At 35.3% G+C, this 8,239-nt stretch overlaps 1 pseudogene; it reads right to left on the bottom strand.

The window, feature by feature from the left end:
* Nucleotides 1–1,779: 1,779 nt before the first annotated feature.
* Nucleotides 1,780–7,915, bottom strand: LOC146137319 (fatty acyl-CoA reductase 1-like; annotated as a pseudogene).
* Between the last annotated feature and the right edge of the window lie 324 nt (nucleotides 7,916–8,239).

Below are 8,239 nucleotides of genomic sequence, written 5' to 3'. Positions count from 1 at the left end.
GGTTTGTCGTGGATTTAGGTTTTTGCATGCCATAAAGGTAAAACCCACTTTAGGTTTTGCAAGTCGTGGCTTATGTAAAACACAATGAATCGTTTGGCGATAAAATCGAACGCAAAGAGAATACTTGTGAAGTTATAGAAGGGCGAGTGAGTCGCCGATGAACTCTGTGAGTTGCCAGAGCGAACTCGTCAATCCACTTGCAACGGCGAGTCCGCAAACTCCTCAGGCAGCTCCCGAGTAGAAGCACTTCTCAACCAAACGCAATCTGAACAAATTAAACACAAGGTTAAAACGGGCTCAGCCATATTGTTTTAGTTGCAATGTTTTCTGGTTAACTAATCTTCATAGGTTTCAACTAACATTGAAACACAATCTGAACATATTAAACACAAGGTTAAAACGGGCTCTGCCATCTTGTTTTAGTTGCAATGTTTTCTGGTTAACTAATCTTCATAGGTTTCAACTAACATTGAAACGCAATCTGAACAAATTAAACACAAGGTTAAAACGGGCTCTGCCATCTTGTTTTAGTTGCAATGTTTTCTGGTTAACTAATCTTCATAGGTTTCAACTAACATTGAAAGGCAATCTGAACATATTAAACACAAGGTTAATTAGTTCAAAGTTTAGTTCAAAGACTGTTCAAAAAACGTTGGAAAAATAAGGTTCCACAAAATATAGGGCTTTATTCAGAGACTGATGATGCTAGATTGGCGAAATATATTTCTCTATTAATAACTAGTCTAGAACTTATAAATGACTAATTATGACTGAGACAAGAAAGTCCAAAGTATATTGCTACCATCCACTTGAAGTTATTGTCGTCATTAACGTGTATTAGGGCGAGGAGATATCTTCTTTTTTACATATTCAGTTTGCGTTCTACAAAGTCTTTTCAATACGCAAATCAATTCAAAGGCATTTAAACGCTTTTAAGGATTCAAATAATTTGTAACAAACGTGCAACACACAAATCTAACCCTATGATTAGATGCTCTGAACTAGAAGACCTTGTAATATTTCACCTTTTGGTCTTCAGCATTCAGTGAAGAACGCAGCTGATCGACATTCGTGTTGCTGAACTTAAAGTTCGTCGTAAAAAAGAATTCCATCACTTCCATGGCGCTCATGATCTTTTCATTGAGTCTTGCCATTCTGAAAAAATAAAGAAATATTGAAGTCTTTGCCATTCTGAAATTAAACATTATATTTTGTAGGATTAGCGTAGCATTTGGTTCAGAATAAAGTATATTTGTGAACTGGGACAATAATTTCAAGCTAAAGCTTCTTGCCTAAATGGTGATAGTCATTCAAACAAGTAATCCAATTTTATGTCATATTGAAAAAAAAACAGACAATTGTTATAACATAATAAAGGAAGTTTAAATATTAACAGTAGAGATTTGTAAAGACAGGTTGACAAAAACTAGATATTGAATGATAAAATAAAGTTCCATCTAGACTAGGGCCTTAAATATTAAAAAAACATAAAAAACTAGAAAAAACATTGCACCATTCAACAAAGCAAAAATTTAAAATCCGGATTGGGGAATCGCAGAAACAGGACATTTGGTGAAAGTCGGACTCCTGACTCGAGTAAGACTACGCTAAACTAAGACTAAAATTTTCCCTTCGGCGAAACTTTGCCCAACTTAACTGAACAATTTTAGATGTGTAAACTGCTGCAGCCTGGAACCCAACAAAATCAACATGGCAACACAATTTTTCCCATTGGTTAAGAAACACTAAAACCTACATTTACTGATGTAACACTTTTAGTTAAAGTTGTCCATTCTTACTCAAGCGGTCCATAGCAAGGCCATTTTTGATGCCAGAGTTGACGTGGTAGACGGGAAGTGATCCATTGAGCCTTGGAACTCGGTCGCAAGTAAAGGAACTGATGCTTTCATTGTCCGAAGATGAATCCCCTGGAAATTCATGTTTAACCGGTTAAGGTTTAAATTGATCAAACTATTCAATAAATATAGGTGGAATTAGTTCTTCATAGTAAACAGCCTGAAAACCTCTTGGTAATATAGAATGACTACATTAGAGTAAAAATGCAGTTTTGGAACAGATTTTTTATACAGGACTCAAAATACAAAAAGAACACAACAACAATGAAGTAAAAAAAATTTACATGTTTTCGAACAGGGGTTTATTTATCAAATGAATACAAAATTAGTGGTAATAAATTCAAACACTGGCTAGATACAAGCGTTTTTTTCTCATGCTTAAAATAGTTTTGTACAAATTAAAACAAAGTAAATTGTACAATGAATATCAAGGCACATGTATAAGTAAGTAGCATTTTGTGGAAATTTAAAAAAATTCTTTGTTGATTTTCACATGGTCAGATGACAAAATGCAACCTACTTCTGTATGGGCTTTGATATTCATTCTCCATCTAACTACAACACCAGCGGATATGAACAAAAACGCCAACTTTTTGGTAATATATCTGTATTTACAACCTTGTAAGCCAATTTCCCCAAGCGATGAAATTGCACTGTCACTCTCGTAGCCGAGCGAGCATCTTCTTTCTGCTGAGTCACAAGCGGTCTTCATCGCTGCGCAAATCACGCCGTTCACAACAAAGTCGACCGGTATGAGGTCACAGGTTATGGAGTTGTCGACAATCACAGAACGAAGCACACCCTTGGCGTACGCTATTATGAAAGCGGTGGGTCCGTACACGTTTGTACACCAACCCTGGAGAAAAAACAGTAATTTTTGCTATGAAAGATAATTATGCAGTGAAATTTGGAACACGATTAAGCAGTACACCGGAAGCCTTTAATAGACTAACCCAGTGGTTCCCAACCGGGGTGCCATTTGGAAGCTTAAAGGGTAATTGAAGTTCCTTAAAAACATAATTATCTCTCTTTTTAAAATCCTATTAATACAACTTTTTTTGTATGATTTGGGTACAGAAATCAAATGATATGTTTCTACATGCAAATAAATTTGATTGCGATGTCCCAGTTCCGTTTTTAGTGACACTACAAAAATCAACTTTCAAGATTCAAGTAGTTGTGCCGCAATCTATTTATTGTTCCTTATGGGTGCTGCAAACCATAAAAGGTGGGAACCACTGGAGTATCAGAATCAGAATTTTTGTGCAAGCAAGGTAGCAAATGCAACTGCGGTGTGGTTTGCACTCCAAACTGGCCTTGCTTGCATGAAATCCCTAATTGGTTGAATGATTTTATTAGTCTTTATCAGTGATTTAAGTTTCATTACACGGGGCAATTTAAAAAAGCTAGATTTATAATTATTTGTGTCACTTACTTAATTTTACAGGAATAATGCCTTGGGGAGAAATTGATGAGGAAAGTAAAAGAAATGTAAATGCATTGTTCGCAAGAATCTCACTAATGCACAGCTGAATAAATATCTGTTTCAAAATATGTTATGCTGTTTTTTGTTCTAAACCTATTTCTTAGTTCTTTTTATTTATAAAAAAATATTGAGCCACAAAATTTTTATGCAACGAAATGGGATTTGCTTAAATTGGCAAACCCTTAAATAAAACAGTGCTTTAAACCTAAGTTTCAAAGATTGAATAGGACTACTTAAAGTTATTTAATCCTTCTAAATGTTTAACATCAATGAAACCACTCAAAACATTTTAGTATTTTAAACACATCTTTTCGTGTTCTTTCTGCACTGAAAAAATATCTAACTTATAACAAGTCTAAAAACATACCGGCAGGCGGCAACGGTTCTTTGTAAGCTGGTATTATCATGCTGGGCCTGACGATGCAGATTGGAAGATGAGATCCTTCTCTTGCAACAACGTCCTCAGCAAGCGCCTTCGTCAGCGTGTAAGTGTTTGGTCTGAAATGAAAACGCAACATTTAGCTACAACTTTAAACCAATAATTATAATACACCGAAAGCCTTCGACAGCGTGTAAGTGTTCGGTCTGAACGAAAACACAACAGGTTACATTTCAGTCAAGAGAGGTATTTTGATACAAAACAGTTCTTTTTTGAAGGATTTGGCTTAGTTATTTCACAAAAAAATGTTGTATTTGTGTGATGTGATATGTATAAATTGTTTATTGGAAAGTTTGTATGGTCCCTGTTCTGAGGCAAATTTTTTTTTTAGATTTTTGTTTGCTTGACAGTTTTCAAGTTACGTCAAAATACAACTTAATAAAACAATAAATTTATAAAAAAAGTTTTTCCAGCGAACTTGTGCGCAAATATGCAGCTAAACAATAGCTTAATTGTGTAAAGGGCTAAAAAAATTTGTATTTACATAGTAAAAGAACTTGACAAAAATATAGTTTTGGGGGGAAATTTGCCAAGTAGTCTCTGCTAGAAACTAGAGAAAAGTGTTATGAAGGTCAACACAAGAAGAAGGACAATCGTGCAACATGCCATGAGTCCAGTTTTTGAGATATATGTATAGTTAATTATTGCTACCGCTATGATAACAAAAACCAACATAATGGCCAAGGTATCTCAGGCAGTGCATATTAAATATGTGGCGTTAAAACACTCTAGCTTGTGGCACATTAAGTATAAAGTATTTTAGGCACTGTTTTCTCCTAGCAACACTTTTAAAGCTTGGTATTTGTCCTAAATATATTGGCAAGAACACGGTTTAAAGCAGGGGTGACATTTAATGAATTTTGTTGCTCAATGAGAAATTTGAAACATTTTTGCTTTGCTAAGCGCTTGATATTAGGACGAACTGTTGATGTGACAACTCTCAACTGCATACTAAGATTTTCGTCTGTTAGCCTCGACCTGTAAGGACTTTTTGTGATGTTCATTTTAAAAAAAAAATGTTCCCACATTTAAAAAAAAAAAATGTTCCCACATTTAAAAAAACCCGCGGGCCACGTTTTTGTCACCCCCAGTTTAAAGGATTAAAATAAAAACTTAAGCAGTGTAAAAACAAAATAATGTAGCAGTTCTTAACTTCTTAGGCCACTTTCAGGGTAAAACAAACACTTATTTCAAAGTGACCTTTTGTCAAAATGTCCTAATAACTAACCTAATGACTTTAATTTCGCTTTGAATAAGCTAATATGGTCACCTACCTCTTGCCAAGAAGTTCTGGTGTGACCTTGGTAATAAGGTCATCGTCCATCTACCGGAGGGAGCCTTTAAGGTCGAGGTAATCGATTCCAACATCGTAAAGCTTTTCATCGGTTTCTTGTCGGTTGCAATGGACATACGATGGACAAAAATTCTCTATATATTAAACAATACAATGGTTTACGTATAGATAAAAAAGTTAGAGTTAAAAAAATGACTTTTTTCTATAAAATATATATTATAGTTTACACAAAAAAAGTGTATGACAATAGCACTTTATAAGGTAGTTACAACGTCAAAACAATTTTCAGGCTTTTTAATTAAATATATTTAACCTTATTCTTAAACAAAAATATATCGGTAGGAAAAAGCTTTAAATTACAATTTCTCGCGACAAAATTCCATGGATGGGGGAGAAGTTAAATCGGTAGTTCCTAAACTTTTCAGCTTGCGGCACAGTAAAAAAATAAAACATTTCATGCCACACCATGTACAAAAACAACAAGTTTAACAGATAAATGCCTTGAAAAGTTCTATGAAATAAATCGTCTATCTTTGCTCTTTTATTTTTGATATATTGAATTTTGGAATCTTTGTAACTGTTTTTTAAAGTATTGTCAATAGTGAATGAAATTTATAACTCTACAACAATTTTTTAGTTGCTACATGATTATTTAATTTTCCTGATTTAAAGATAATTTAATAAAGTTAATAAATATTGACAAAAGAATTACACCTGGTCTGCGCTCGTACATCCTAACAGTTAAACGACCTGCGATGGTCAGGCCCAACAGTTACCCACCCTTCAGGAAAAAAAATGGTAACCCTCGGCCTAGTGTGTGGAATATGGGTATATTTACCCTATAATAGAGTAAGCTTAGCACAAATTTACAAAGATATACACCAAGAATTTGAAAAAAAGTGTGATTTTGAAAGCTTTATCATTTAATAAAACAGCAAAATTGAAATTTTTTGTGTAACACTGCATATTGCTAATACACACCTGTGGAGATGTGAACGAATGCTTGGAGGTTGTTTCGTTCAGGTCAAAATATTTTGAGAAGCCTCCTAACACACTGAACGTTTATCTCGAAGGCCAACCTGTAGAAATTAATAAAGAAACCAGTAGTTAATAAGCTTTTTTAGACGGCAGCAGACTAAACAGACAAAAACAAATTAGGGGTATACTTTAACACCATCATGTAATTAACACTTAACAAGCATGCGGGGCAATATGAATTACACATAATTTAACTTCAGTAACTGTGATATTAAAATGTACATACGATTTTATATAAGTAGACATTTATAGGCGCTCTTTCACTATTGCACATAAAAAATCAATAAAAAAAAAATTTTCTTCAAATGCCGCATACCACAACGCATATTGTTTGGGTTAGGGTGCAGGTTAGTGTGTGGATGAGGGTGGGTCAAGTATTATTTTTATTAGTACTGCTTAACCTACCCAAACCCAAACGCTAAGCTGCACCGACCCTAACTCAAATAATGTTCGTTGTGGGATCCTAGACCAGCGCCCAGTAGCTTGATTATTTTGAAAGCGGAATACTTTTGCCGAACATATCGAATAACAACAGTAGATCGTAATTAAATACAAAGTATCGCAAATCCTGAGACGTTTAGTATACTTAAGTGCCTTAACCTCAGGTGTTGCTTATTTTGAAGGCGTTATAGTTTGGCGCTGGTCTACAATCCTACCACATTTATTAAATCAACGCACAATATTCGGGGTTAGGGTGCTAGTTAACGTTTTATAATACTACTAGTGGGTCAAGTAGTATTATATTCTTTATTTAATAATAATACTTGACCCACCCTAACTCAAACGCCAACTCGCATCCTAACCCCAATATTGTGCATGGTGGTAGGATTCTAGACTAGGGCCAATACTTTTGCCGAACATATCAAATAACAACAGTAGATCGTAATTAAATACAAAGTATCGGAAATCCTGAGACGTTTGGCATACTTAAAGTGCCCTAACCTGAGGTGTTCGTTGAACTTGAGTGTTGCAGCGCAGTGGATGAAAACCTGGCACTTCTTCTGTAGAATCTCCCTTGAAGCTTGATCCAAGCCAAGATCTTCAGCGCCAAGGTCGCACGAAACAAATTCGAGCTTCGACGCAAAATTCGGCTGCAGCTCACGAAGAACGTCGAAAGCCTAGAAGGGTAAAAGGTTTAAACGTCAAATGACTCAAAGAGATTTAAACCAATGAGAGGAAAGTTGAGGAAAATGGCGAATTTGTTTGGTCGTCTGTCCCGCTCTGGTGCATATGAAGAAACAACAAAGTTTAGAGTAGACTCGTTTACACGTAGTTCTGTTTGTGCCATCAACAGCCTCTGATTGGTACATGGTTAAGCACCTTTTTGCCTAGGATCGCCAAAAAAAGTGTTGAACAGATTGGCATGGCTTTTCAACTCTGATTTGAGTTCAGGCTAAGTCATTTAGCCGCGGTATATAATACTACCACAACGAACATTATTTGGGTTAGGGTGTGGTGCGGGTTAGCGTTTGGGCTTTGGTAGGTTAATCAGCAATATTGTTAATGAATATCAATAATACTTGATACGCCATCAACCAAACACTAACCAACACCCGGATCAAAATATCGTGCTTTGCTTTAATAACTGTTTTAACGCTGTGGTTGGATTCTAGAACAAAATCGTACCACAAAGAAGCGAGCCAAAATTAAAATATTCAAAGAAGAATTCTGTAGTAATCTGTAGTATATTTATGGATTCCTTAAGCCTTACAATTAAAAGCAAGTCCGCTTGTGAGAAGCTGAGGCAATCTGGCTTACTTTGTTTGCCAAGTTCTCGTCTTTTAAATGATTACAGGTCCCATATTAAATTATATCCGGTTCTTTGAGGCTGCTTCTTCTTTAAATACAATGTTCTTTTAAAGTTTGAATTGTTTTGCCTTATAAAGTAAGGTATATTATGTTAACGTAATAGAAAATGTGATTAAACATGAAGGAGGGGGCGCCAATTATAAAGTTTGCACCCGGGCGCAAAATACCCTAGCTACCAATCTGCTTATGGAGTTGGAGAATAGAAAACCAGGGATAAAAAACAAGAATGCATAGAGTTACTTTCTTAAGACGAGGTTTTTGGGTAAACGAAATCCGTAAGATGAGGTTAGTTAGCCTACTTCCCGCATTTCATTAAC

This window comes from Ascidiella aspersa, chromosome 7, assembly GCF_963924565.1.
Source record: "Ascidiella aspersa chromosome 7, kaAscAspe10.2, whole genome shotgun sequence".
NCBI classification, from domain to species: Eukaryota; Metazoa; Chordata; class Ascidiacea; order Phlebobranchia; family Ascidiidae; genus Ascidiella; species Ascidiella aspersa.
Note: the sequence above shows the minus strand (reverse complement) of the source record. Positions and strands in the feature narration are given on the sequence as shown.